Source organism: Hippocampus guttulatus, chromosome 1, assembly GCF_054856545.1.
Source record: "Hippocampus guttulatus isolate MCC_2025c chromosome 1, RoL_Hgut_1.0, whole genome shotgun sequence".
NCBI lineage: Eukaryota > Metazoa > Chordata > Actinopteri > Syngnathiformes > Syngnathidae > Hippocampus > Hippocampus guttulatus.
In genome coordinates, this window is record NC_141261.1 from 30013522 (window position 1) to 30027022 (window position 13501).

Genomic DNA, 13501 nt, shown 5'->3' on the forward strand with positions numbered 1-13501 from the left:
CCGTGTGACGCCAGAGGCTGGGTGACACATCTCTGATGGCTGCTAGAGTGAGAGATGCCTCGGTATATTTTAGAGAGAAACAAAATTTTCAATTGAGTCAGAAACTGTGTGTGAATACAGAACTACACTGTTGCTCTACTAGCGCAAATGTCAAATTCTGAAATGAAGTTCGGACTCGGGGCTAAGTGGGGGCTTGAAGGATATGTGTGTACTGCGAAAAAAAAAAGAAAATCTATGACTTCATTTACTTGAGAGGTTCGATCTTCTTTACTCTAAAAGTATTGTACACACCTCAAATATACTGTACCGCGAAAACGTTTTTGACAAACGTATTTGCCATGTATTTATTGGTAAAGGTAGGCTAAATGCTAAAAACAGAGCATTTTTCCCATAATGCCATGGGGTATTGACTTATGCATTCACAAGTGGCTGGCAACTGATTCAGGGTGTCCCCCGCCTACTGCCCGGTGATGGCTGGGCTAGGCTCCAGCACCCCCCGCGACCCTAGTGAGGATCAAGCGGTTCGGAAAATGGATGGATGGAAGTAAAAAAAACAAAAACAAAACTGCTTTTAGTAATTGGCCTACATCATAACAATTCATTGTTATGGTTTTACTATTCCTGCAGTACTTACTCCAAAATGCCACGGGGTATTGATATGCGCATATGTTCTTACAATTTAGCATTTATCTTGTCAATGCCCTTGAATATACTTTGCAAAGGGTACGAACTGTTACCTAACGTGCAAGAACCTGACGAAGATTCACCTGGTCTCTCGCTGTCCTCGCAAAATCACACGGGGTGCAGCCGCAGCACAAACACAAGAACAGGAATTGTATTGGAACAGAATGCACTCCAACCCTGCTTTAACACACCGAGCATATCAAAGCAGTCACTACAGACCACTTGATTGTGACGTCAGACAAATCTAGCTGGACCGTGAGCATCATTTCATTTGTACCCATGATGTCACCTTTGAGCTTCTTGCAGAAGAGTAGTCAGTTAATGGCACCACCTCTCCATCGATGGCACGTTTGTTTCTTAACCTTAGTTTGAATCCATTTGACACATCCTGTTATTTAGCAGAAATGTATTTGTTCCACAGATTTATAAAACAAGATACTCTTTTTTGGTCACGTATACACGAAATTTGATGTCTACATTTGACCCGTCACAGCGAATGCACACTGAAGCAATTTAGGGTACCGGTGCCTTGGTAAGGACGTGACGCTTGTCTGGAGAGAATGGTCTTGAACTGAGTTCCCCCTAGTGGCAATAACAATGTTATCCACTTAGCCACAGAAAACAAGAATCAAAGTATCCTTAGTTATGTTGGTGGGTGAGGTTGAGCAGGTGAATTCAAGTCTTGACTTGAAACTTGCATCCAACTTGCCACTCGGTTAATTGCTTGTCCTGTCTAACACAGGATGGCAACCGGTTCAGGGTGTACCCGCCTACTGCCCCAAGAAAGCTGGGATAGCCTCCAACATGCCCGCGACCCTCGTGAGGATAAGCGGATTAGAAAATGGGTGGATGGATAGTAGGAATACATTCTATTTGGAATGGACTTTACATCCACAACAGAGCTTAACATGCTACAGCCATAAACAAAAAATGAAACAAGTAAAATGCAAGTTCGTAGGAACACATACAAACGCCATTATAAGTTAAAAGCTCTCTCAAAGAAAGGTTTTAAATTTGTTTTCAAACTTTCAACATTCTGTGGAGCCCTGAGGTAGTCCAGGAGAGTGTTGCATACACTTGGCACAGCAGAGCAGAAGGCCCAATCCCCCACTGTGCTGGTCTTAGTACTCGGTTGAAGGAGATGGTCGGTGTCGGAGGAGTAAAGCGATGGTGCTGAAGTGTTTGGCGTAAGGAGCTCTGATCGGGGTGGGTGGGGTTGGGTGGAGAGGCATTGCCGTGGATACATTTGTGGATGAGTAGAGAGACCTTATATTCAATCTTGGCAGTGATAGAGAGCCAGTGTAGTGAATGTAGATTGGGGATGGCGTGCTCATGTTTCCGCACTCTCATCAGGATCCTGGCAGCACTGTTCGGGAGGAATTGCAGCTTCTGGATGGTTTTGCTGGGGATCCCAATGAGCAGTGTGTTGCAGCTGTTCATTCTGGAGGAGACAAGAGTTTCTCTGCATCAGGAAGTGTGAGAGAAGTTCAGAACTTGGAAATGGCAGTTTTGAAGAGGTGCTTGATGTGGGCCATGAAGGTAAGATTAGAGTCAAACCTCACACCCAAGTCTGTGACAAGCGGAAAGAGAGTAACATCCTGGCCAGAGACAGTGATAATGGTGAAAGTGAATCATTAGATTTGTTGTGGGTTGCCACTAAGACTGCATCTGTTTTTGAGCTATCAAAATTTACGATATCATTCATCCACACCTCTATCTCCTCCACACAGGCGATGAGTGCAGAGAGGGAAGACAAAGGTGATGATGAGGATGGTGAGAGGTGTTATGTGTCTGCTTTAATGTAGAGTTGTTTGTTATCAGCGTAGCAATGGCAGTAGATGCCAAATTGACTGATGACTTGGCCAAGGAGGAGCAGGTATGTGATGAACAAAGTGGGTCCCAGCACAGACCCCTGGGGGACCCCACAGATCACTGTGTGGATCTAACTCTCTCTCTCCTCACAGAGATGTTCAGCAAATATTCTCTAAGACAGGAGTCACCAAGATGGAGCTCAGGGGCACAAGCCCCCAAGGACAACATGAGTCCCCCACGGGGGGAAAATTATATAATCAATGATGGCACATTGGGGTTTTCTGTGAAGGTTGTAGAAGTTATCATTTGAAAATGTAAACACTGGCAGAGATTTATAGCAATAAGATAAGATAAGATAAGATATCCTTTATTTGTCCCACACTGGGGAAATTTACAGCCTCCAGCAGCAAGAATGTAGGCAGATAGAGTGTTGTGTATTGATATTGATCTATTTCGGAAATGTGAGAAGTTCATAATATTAATCAGTGTCCTTCACATTCATAACAACGATCTATTAGTGATAATAATTAAAATAATAAGATAATTACATATTTGTTATTTCAAAAGTGTGTATCAAACTGGTAGTCTTTTGTCTTAATCCGTAACCAAGAAGTACTTTTCAGTTCCAAAAAGGTCGGGGATGCCTGCTCTCAGCTCTTATTACTCCTAAAGAAGATGGACGAGAGGCTTTTCGTTGCCTGGGGGCTGTCGCATCACCCTGTCGTCTGTTCAACACTCGTGTCACTTTAGTGATGAAATGCAGCCTGAGAGAGCTTTGGATTACTTCCCTCAAGATCTCTGCTTCCCACATTGTTAATGGTCACACGAGTGCAAAAAATAAGTTAACGCTGTTTAAAAGAGAAAAAGCTTTTTCAACTTTTAACTTTGATGATGGGTGACAGGTGTGGGTGGAGGAGAGAAAAGTTAGGATTACAGATGGGAATTTAAATCACCTGTTTGCCTTACTTTCCCATACCACAGGAAGTTTGAATCGAATTCTATGGTCCTCACATAGTGGACGTTTTGCGACATATCCAGAGGCCTTCCATGACATCCATGATAGAGGTTCCACCTCTGGAATTTTGAGGAAGTTTATGGGTAAAATTCCAAATTGTACAAATTCAGGGAAAGTTGACTTGGTGGTTCTGCTGTCCATATGCTCTGATGAGACCTGCATACTTTCATAAGGATTTCAATCACGACAGGATTCTTGCGGCTGTGACAAAGGAAACCTGGGCGTGCATTGAAAAGCAGGTGGGATGTCATTCATATTTAGAGGTGACACTCGCCATAATGGTTAAATGACAATGGCCAATTTAAAATGAATCCATAATTAAAGATGCATCATTAACCAGAGGGGAAGTGAGAGGGTTCTCCTTTATAACATGAGCCTCATTCGGTCATTACGTATGATCCCATTAAATATTTTCATTAGCGTTGTCATTGTTAGAGCATCAATAACATCACAACTGTGGCCACAGGGAGCGCAAGGGCCACATTTAGACAATGTTAGAATAATGAGTTTTTATTAATTGACATGCGAGCAAATAAAAAGGCAATTTCTTTTTATCCTCCACCATTACCTTATGCTTGCAATGTGGTGGAGTGTGACCACTCGTCATGAATCCTGACAAACCGATGGCTATTAAAGGTGCGGCGCTCTGTTATCTTGGGTAACAGGCTTGAAGCACAGTGTGTGAAAAGCCTTGAATGATCACAGAGCTTATTATGATGATACAAAACTGCCAAGCAGATCATGTTCCCTCCTCAAAGAGGGTCTCGGTGACCTTTAATATGTAGTCATAGAAGGAACATGCACAGTCCTACACAAAGCCCACAGGGCTGAAACACGGCGGTAACAGTCACGCTCAATTATTATAAGACGGAAGAATAAAGACAAAGACAGCTGCCGCACGTTAAATAAGTGAATAAAGGGCGCTGTTCAAAGCAGTCATTCCAAATGAGATGCTTCTCATCGTGACCTGTGTTTTGGTTTAGTTTGCAATTCGTTTTGTTTCATGCAATGTCTTGTCTTCTTGCGGTGCATGTCTTTCTCGTTCGTTTTTTTTCTTTTCCACGAGTCGTCAACCTGGTCCCTTGTGTCAACCAATCAGCTACCACAGCCACCCGTGTCTTGTCCAGGTGTTCCTCGTTGTCTCATTAGTTTGCTTGTATGTCATCCCCGTCCACACGAAAACACGTTTTAGTGACAGCGTTTAAATGCAGTCAATATTCGGGTTAAGGTCAAAATTCTGGTTTCTGAAGCATTCAGAATCACTGGTTTACGTGTGCGAGTGGACAGAATTATTCCCATCTATGTGGAATGGCGAATAGTCCGATAAGAATTGTGAAGTATAGCTCACGTCATGAGGCAAAAGTGACATCATTTCTGCTTGTCACTTTCTACCATCAATAAACATTCATGTCACACACCACATGAAGAAAGTAGTCAGTTTCCTCCTCGCTCCAAAAGTGTGCTGCTGTGCTGCATCTGAGTTTCGCTCCATTTGTTTATTTCCGGGGAGTTGCTTGACACACACACACACACACACACACACACACACACACGTGCCCATATACACAGTATGTCATTTTCGCCATAAGGACAGAAAATAACATGAAAACGCCACAGAGAAAAAAGTCTTGAATGCCACGGAAGTTCCAGAGGTGTGTACAGAGGAGAAGCTCTTTGTCCAATGGGGACACACTTAAGATCACGTGCCAGCCTTGGGAGCTTCTGCCAGTCATTCGTCTGGCGATCATCCTCAGGCCAACAGCCCGGCAGAACGTCAAGACCTGGAGGCTGCGCTTGGCATTACCGCCCTTTGTCTTGGTCATCCAACTTACCTTGGGTAAAGTATGCTCACCACACCCTCGTTTCCGCTGCGTTTATGATTGCTTGCGGATATGAACCCCCTTTGTTCTTTTAGTAGAAGTGAGAGCTTCTCATTCCATTAGTGCAGCTGCATCATGGGTGCAGGTGAGATACTAGGGTAGTTCTGTCCGGCAGCGCAGCTCGCAACCAGCAGCTCTCCGATCAACGACGTCTCCCAGCGGTGTCTTACTGTCCCGGTCAGAAAGTGTGGCTTTCAATGCGTGACTTGCCGGAGGATCGAAAATGCTGACCGAGATGTATTGGTCCTTTTGAGATTGATTCAGTGGTCAATCGTGGCCACGAAACTCAGGTTTCCTCCTCTAAATATTCATCCGGTGTTCCACGTCTCCCTGCTCAAACCAGTTGCCTCCGGTGCTTTAAGTCCTCAGTCCTCCGACGGTACCTCTTCCTTCTCCACAGCTGATTGATGGTGAGCCGCTATATACAGTGAGGGAAATTTTAGATCGCAGGCGCAGGTGCAGGGTTGTGCAGTATCTGTTCGACTATGTGGGGTACGGTCCGAAAGAGCATTCAAGGATCCCCTACTCCTGAATTCTTGATCCATCTGTTCTGCGTGACTTCAACTCACTCACCCGTTGAAAAGAGGTAGGCGGTGGGGGTACGATCATGTCTGTGCTCTCAGGCCTTTTTTTTGTTTTTCTCCTCAGTACCAGAGTGCGTGTTGCTGGGCGGTTCCTCCTGCGACGCACCTGTCACTTGTTGTAATCAGCGGGTTTTTGCGGCAGCTGAGGCCGCTCACTGGCGTTGGACGACTCTCTTGCACGCCTCTGTTGCTCGGATGTGTCTTTGCATCTGTGGTTTGCTCGATCCGTTTTTGGATCTTTGCCATTCTGTTTGTGTGTGGGCACTTTTTGTTTAGCTTTTTTTTTGGCCTTTATTTTTCCTTGTATTTTTGCAATTTGGATTACTTCTAATTCTTGGATTATTTACGTTTCGTGTAGTTGAACTTTTGACATTTGTTGTGTATTTTCAGGGGTCAAAAATTCCTTGTTATTTGCAAGCTTTTTTTTTTTAATTCATGTTGGCTTTTGTGTCACCAATGCTTTCTGTTTGTACTTTGTCAATCCTTTGTGTTTTCCGAACATATTTTTTGTACCGTCTCGAGTCGACATTTTTGGGATCCGCTTACCATTTACACATCGTGGCCGCTAGTTCATCCATTTTTGCAAGTGTCTTTTGTTCATCGTTTTCTGGCATTTTGAAATCGCTTTTTGTTTCACTTTTTGTGCAGTCTTTATTAATATATCACTTTATCGGAGTCTACATTTCTGGATCCCTTTTTATGGTTTAACCAAACATTATGTTCATAGCTTGTAACAGAGACACAGAGGCATTGCAGCATTGAAGTGATGGGGCCCCAAACTCCTGAGTGCACCCCAGGTTTTTTTGTCTTGTGGATGAATTAAAACCGTGTTGTATTCTGGTTTAAGAGGAAATAAATCGGCCTCGCTCATGTAGCATTTACTATTTAAGCGTCAAATTTGCATGTACTGCCTGTGTTAATCACTCATAAAGATGTTTGTAGCAAGCTTATGACGTGTACCACAGAATAAAAATGAAATGGGAAAAACAGTGTGTTGGAGAGATTGTTCTTTTTCAAGATAATGTGATGTCAAATACAGTACAGTCTGATGTTAAAGATCCTCCTTGTATTATAATTAGAAATGTGCCTCCCGCAAAACTTCACTGTTTGAAATACTGTCATGCATAAGTCATGGAAGACGTCAGCTGGTGGTTGTTTTTGCATTTGCTTTGTTTCTCTTTGCTTTCTACTGCCAGGTCAACATTGAAAATGAGAAAATGTCCTCAATTGCCTTATCTGGAGAAGTAAAGTTTGAATGAAGTAAAATAAATATTGCCCAAGACCACAGTTCAGCGTGCATCCTTGGATAAATTCACATTTTGCTTTTTTGAAACCCTTTCCAAAAAGAACTACCGTAGTTCCAAAAGTGGGAACAGCCTGCGTTAAGTGCAGCACGTGAAAGGAGAAACGTATGCCCTGAAATTGCTCACAGTTGTAAGCTAAAGTAAGTGATTGTTTTTGCGTAATAAGATGAACAGTAGTTTACTTCTTCCTCCACTTACTGTATGTGACACTTATGTTTGGATGTCCTGTGTGTTGCCTTGCTTGTATCGGCTCCTTTGTCTCTTTATTCCAGATTGGCTCATGCATTTCACCTTGTGTGCCATTCTGTTTTATCACCAGATTCTTGCACCTGGTCATCATGCTCCAGCATTCCTCGCCGCAGGCTCAAAGTCTGCTTAGACCAAGGGTGCCCATTACGTTGATCGCGATCGACCGCGGACTGGTCCCAAGTCGATCGCGAGAGGTGTAGAGGAGAAAAAAACAAAAAACAAAAAAATAACAACCATCTGTGTGTCTTTGTGCATGTTAGTAATGTATTGTCTTGTGTTAATGTACACTGCACCCTAATCATCCTATCAGTCTCATTTTCACAAAAAGTAGTCAAAAAATAAAATAAAGCAGGTAAATCTTTAACCTACGGTGGGCGCGTGACCTACGTCACCATTAGTTGTTAGCGCTCAGCAGTCTGCAATTGCAACTTGTGATCAGAGCTGTTGCGCTAGATCTTTTACCGTTATCATTATTCTCATTCGGAATTTGTTTCGTGTACAATTCACCGAGGGCACGGGCAAAGAATAGGAATCTAGAGGGCCGAGGGAAACACTTTAAAATGGTACGTGTGAGCTACGATAGCTAACAGGCTACAAAAGTGCGTTGCATGTCTCCGTGTCAGGCTGTTGCTCATCATGGCGTGCGTGTGTACGTACGTGCGTGCGTATGTGCGTGTGCGCGGTAACAGGTTGATCGCGGGAGATTGGTTGATCGAAAAGTCGATCTTCGGTCCAAAATGTTCGGGCACCCCTGGCTTAGACCACTGACTGACTTATACCAAACCTATCCTGTTATTGAAGATTGCATTTTTGGAACTGTCATTTGCCTGCAATCTAGCACCTGGGTCATATGTCTCCAACTAGTTTGTGAGGAATAAAAATAAATAAATAAATACATTGCGACATCTGTAACATTAATCACCTTTGCAGTGCACCATCACGATTCATTATTTCGGTGTGTTGCTGCTATTTCCGTTTCACGATTTAGTATTTACTTTTCCTCAAATTCCTCGCTCACCTCTTTTTATGATACCATCTAATTATCAGTGCTCTTAAAAAAAAACTACATACGCTCACCAAGAAATTGTTCAACTGAGCACTGTGACAGTGGTTAATATATCACAGCATGTTATAGTGATGTCCTGATATTACTCAGGTGTATTTGGATGGGAGAACGTAAGTGCTAACTTGTCCTGTTCGTTCTTTGATCAAGTTAAACATGAGAGGCACCGCTGATATTAAGGCGACTAAAACGAATCGAGGAATCCTAATAAAGCACCGTCAGTCAGTAGTCATACCGTGAGTGTGCAGAGTTATGTGAAGACACATATTGTATCAGTGGCACTCAAGTATTTCAACAGGCCACTGAATCCTAATAAGGTGTCATAAAAGCACCATCGGGTTCAAAACTTAAAAATGAATTCCGGACGAGACTCCGGCAAATGGCCACGTATTGAAGAGCTTTGCCACTGAGCGATGACATCCATCACGCCACCCACAACGCACAGCGGCTGTGAAACCAAAAGCCTGCCAGATTAAAGTCGTTTCTTGGAGAACTTTGCTTCGTTGCAATCTTCACACCATGAGCTCAAAGAGCATAATGAGATGAGGCAAGCTTCACGTGGGAAAGTAAAACCCGAATGCGAGATTCAGTGATTCTTTCCTCATCTTAGCTGACTCTGTTGTTAGAAATCCCTGAGGTGAGATCACCAATCGAGAGAGGGTGTTTTATCATGATTATGCGTGTGTGTGTGCTGGTGGGTGCATGTGGGTGTGAGAGAAGGAGGGAGAGTGAAAGTATTGGCCCACAAGGAAAACTTGGCTTTGACACTTATATTATTCAGCCCATGTGCTGCATGATGAGTGTGAGATCACCTGCGCTATTTACAAAGGTGTGTGTTTGTGTGTGTGTGTGTGTGCGTGCCCGTGAGTCATCTTGTCCAAACAAAATGTTTGTGCCGATGGTTTTGACTTATGTTGTGGCAAGTGAAAAGGGAAGGCTTATTATGACCATAAAGAAGCTGAGAATGAGTCTCTGGACAGCACTCGTGGCATCCCGTCATTACCTTCCATCAGCTCCATAATGTCACATCCAGCCATTAAATGCGATTGTCGATTATCGCATGGAGCCCAGTGGAAAAGGCACTGAGGGAAGATTTAAAGTGTGATTCTTCCTGACCTCGCTTGACAAACAGCATTGTCAAAATGAAACTGGGCTGAGGATGAACCGTTCCATTGGCAAGAATTAACTTCCTGGCCGCTCAAGGTTTTGTCTGAATTTTCTCTCTAGCACACCTTCGGAGGTCCAATACATTCAGTCACTCTGTGCATGTCTGCAATCTGATTGGCTCAAGATGTATGGCACACTAAAAAAAATGGAGTGGTGCAGCCAGGAAGCTGCTGTTGAGAAGCAACTCCCGCTTAAAATGTTTATTATTCTTTTACAGTATCCACGATTTTGTGACATGACCAGAACATTCCGCTTATACTGTGTTAGACACAATTGAATTTTCCCCATCTGCTGTTCTCAAAAAGCAGCTTTTGTTCATTTGTTTGCAAAAATAATGTCAAACAAAGACAACAAAATAGGAACACTCCGTCAAACAATAACAAAAAAAAAAATCCCGCATTTTAGCAAGTTCTTCCTGAAATAATATCTGCAATCAAAGTGTTATCTGTTGACAACGTGGCACCAGACGGCCTCTCAGAAGAATCGTCTGAGGAGTTCTCAGACGCGTGCGGTTGAAGATTTCTTAGGCCCCGTGGTAAGAATAGAAGCTAAGAGGAGGAGGAAATTGCTGGAAGTACAGATAATTAAACTCAACTTGGTTCTGAAGCACAATCATGGGAGTGATGATGAGAGAGAAATCAGCCGCGAGCTCCACTGAACCTGCTTGGTACAACTCCTTTTCCTGCTGTCGCTCATTTTCTCCACTTTTCCTTCGTGTCTGCTCTGTGGGCTCTTACGTCAGCTCCTGCAGTCAGCGACTAAGGGACAATTATCAATTGATAGTCATGTGCGCGGTTCATTCAAGTGAACTTGAAAATGGCTCCACATGACCACTTCTGACGGTCGCCGTTTGAGTTCCCAGTTTTGCTGTCCAATGTGTAGTAATGAGGCGTAAAATATTCATTTTGACACGAAAACAGCGATGCGAAACCGTTTATTTTTTGCGTTGTATGTTTGCACACTTCATTGGGTTAAGAACATTTTCTTTGATTGCTGATTTTTTTTGCCAATTATAATACTCTTAAATGGCTTCATAGTATAAGATGCAAATTGGGCACATTTCAATTAGGGATGGCTCAGGACCACTTTTTCATATGTGTTGTTACCGATATCAATATTGCAGCCTTGAGGATTGACCTGTCCCGATCCGATCCTTCACTGTCACTCTAAAACTTTTTCATAATACGTCTGACGATGCTTTGGCGCCTCATCGATGAAATGTGGAGTAACACATTTTCGTCGGTGTTTAGGCTCATTCATGAAAGATACTGCCAAATTTACCCTCTTAATATCCGACCGCTTGACAACTTCGTAAGGATTGCACTTGAATGTGAAGTCGCCGCACACTATCGTCTCGGTGTGTGCGTGTTCATCAGAACATCAGAAAAACATAAATCAAAGTCAACCCTCTTATTGTACGTGGCCAACACACAGAAAATGAAATAAAATCCAATTAATACTACATGGGCTGCACACATCAGACAGAAACTCACACACACACACACGTGTTCCGACACAGGACGGCAGCCAAAACATGAGAGAATACATAACATACGTACATGAAAAAGATCAAGCATGTTATAGACACTTGCCTCATTGTCTCTTGAGACGGAAACTGACTAAAAGTGAGCCCTTCTGCCTGCTCTGAAAGCCCTCTGCAACCCCCCCCCCCCCCCCTCCTTTTCTCCCCTCTGCTCCTCAATACAGTAGTAATAAGAGTAAGAGTGGGCGGGAGCAGACGCCAGTTCTTCTGTGCATGCGTGTCAAAGGCAGAAAGGAAAAGTAGTCTGTATGTAGAAAAAAAGATAAATCTATTTAAAAAATAGGGATAAACAAAATGTAATAACAACAACAATTGAAACTTTCGCTTGAAGACCTTTCTTAAAATTGAGCACTCTGGATCGAAATATTGATATTTTGGTATTGATCCGCCCATCCCTATTGGCCACCCTGTTTGAGCTCTGCGTGCTCTTTTACGACCATCAAACCTTCGGTTCCGCTCACATAATCCCGTATGACCCCCTCAAAGACGCTCGATTCCATGTTTGAGTGGCTCCCATCAGTTCGCAGGCTGTGATGTCCACGTTGTACACACACAAAAAAACAACAACAACAAAACAAAAAAAACAATGGTGTGATAATTTCACTCATTTTCATTGTTTTCATGTGGTTGCACAACATAAGATCATCTGTTTCCAGATACATGACGTAAAAATTGTATTTGGATCTAGATGATTTCATTTCATGCAACCACTTGAAGAAATAAAATTGAGTCCATTCAACAAAAACTTTTTTTCCAGTGTAGAAAGAAACCTTTTGTCCACACACCCCAGAGCCGTCAAGCTCTTGAAGAATGCCCCCACCTGGTTTTCATTGAGTTGAATATCAATGAATGGGCCTATTTTAAAACCTTCTCTCCTCACTGGGCTGTAAGGCACATTAACTTTGTGAAGCATGTATGTCAAATCGTTTTTTGTATTGTACATGTGGTTTTTTTTTAGATTTTGCCCAATTGTGCTGGATTCAGACCAGACGCGAAATGTCTTTGTTTACCATGCGACTCCGTGGCGGTTGCTTCGAGCGGACTGGTTCTCATCAAAACAACCCAATACCGATCCAGGCATTTTGGCCTGTTTGTCAATTGATACCGATCTAGGGGATTATATCGAACCGTCCATAATTTCAACGCTGACGTCGTTATACACAATCCATTCATCTTCAATATCTATACAGTATATCCAGTTGACGGTAACCGGTGAACTGGCGCTGACTCTGGCTGACTGACACTGTACATGTTGTCGGTCAATCGCATAGCCAGGCAACCATCCACTCTTATATTCAGATCCATGGACAAATCGTAATTTCCAATGAACCTAACATATATTATAAAAGTCTGGGAGAAATCCAGAGTACCTGGCGAAAACCCTCGCAAGCACTGGATTTGATCCTGGAACCTACGATTGTGAATTAAACATGCTCGTCACGTGCGCAACCATGCCGCCATTACATACACAGAAAATATAGGGAATTCAAGGGTACCCACAAAGGTGGCCAGAACTCGATGTGTTTTATATGTGTAGTCACCCCTCATGCATGAGGATGAAAAGGCTCCTTCTTAGCCTGGAGCTATGCTTTGTGCTGTATGGGGACAAAAAAAAACAAACAAAAAAAAACCCCCAACAGATAGTGTCTCTCACATCTAGCAATGAAATCTCCCATCACTCTCGGCTATAATATCAGACTGCTTTTCCAGGCTGAAGACAGGGTGACAGCATTAAGATGGCAAGTCCAAACGGGTATGAAAATGTAAAAAGTCGAATCCTTTTGTGCCCTAAAACAAAAGGTTGCCAAAGATTTGGTGAAAGAATGTGAACAAAAGGATATCAAAATCTGGGCTCCGACAGTGGGCTTTCCAGGAGATGAAGGAAGATTATGCAGGATTAAAAATGGCCTGCAGTCTTTGCAGAGTCTAATTAGGGTACAATGTGAAACAAGGTCTAGCCTATGCCTTAAGCATGCGGTGTTTCAAATCCAAGGCCTTGTTTGGGAAAGGGAAGTGCTCCTAATTGTCCATCACTCTGCATTGCTCATTCTGGGGTGCTTTTTACAGAAGCCCATGAATATTCACTTGCTTTTCATTTTATGGAAGTAATAAACCACTAAACGCTCTCTGATTTGAGCACTTCCTTTCTGTTACTCTGGATACACCGAGAACTCATCAGAGGAAGGGGTGATCAGACGAA